This window comes from Enhydra lutris, unplaced genomic scaffold (assembly GCF_002288905.1).
Source record: "Enhydra lutris kenyoni isolate GAN:26980312 unplaced genomic scaffold, ASM228890v2 scaffoldscaffold49, whole genome shotgun sequence".
NCBI classification, from domain to species: Eukaryota; Metazoa; Chordata; class Mammalia; order Carnivora; family Mustelidae; genus Enhydra; species Enhydra lutris.
Window position 1 is genome coordinate 8,692,204 of NW_019154133.1, and position 293 is coordinate 8,692,496.

The following is a 293-nucleotide window of genomic DNA, read 5'->3' on the forward strand; positions in this document are numbered from 1 at the left end:
TTTGAGGGATGGAGGAGAGGCCACCAAGTGTACTTTGCTTTAAAGCAGAAAGGTAGAGTTAGTATCTATGAGAAAAGAAAAAACAATGGGGGGTGGCAGTGAGTATGAATTTACAAAGTTATCATTTGGGAGCATCGCTTGATTTGATTTTCTCTGAAAAATTCAAACTGTTCAACTCAAGTCTAGGAAACAACCTACAGTAGTTGTTATACATTTCCCTGGGTGTTATGAGGCAGATTCCTAAAAGAAACTTCCTATAGCTAGAGAAAAATAAACAACATGACTACTAACCC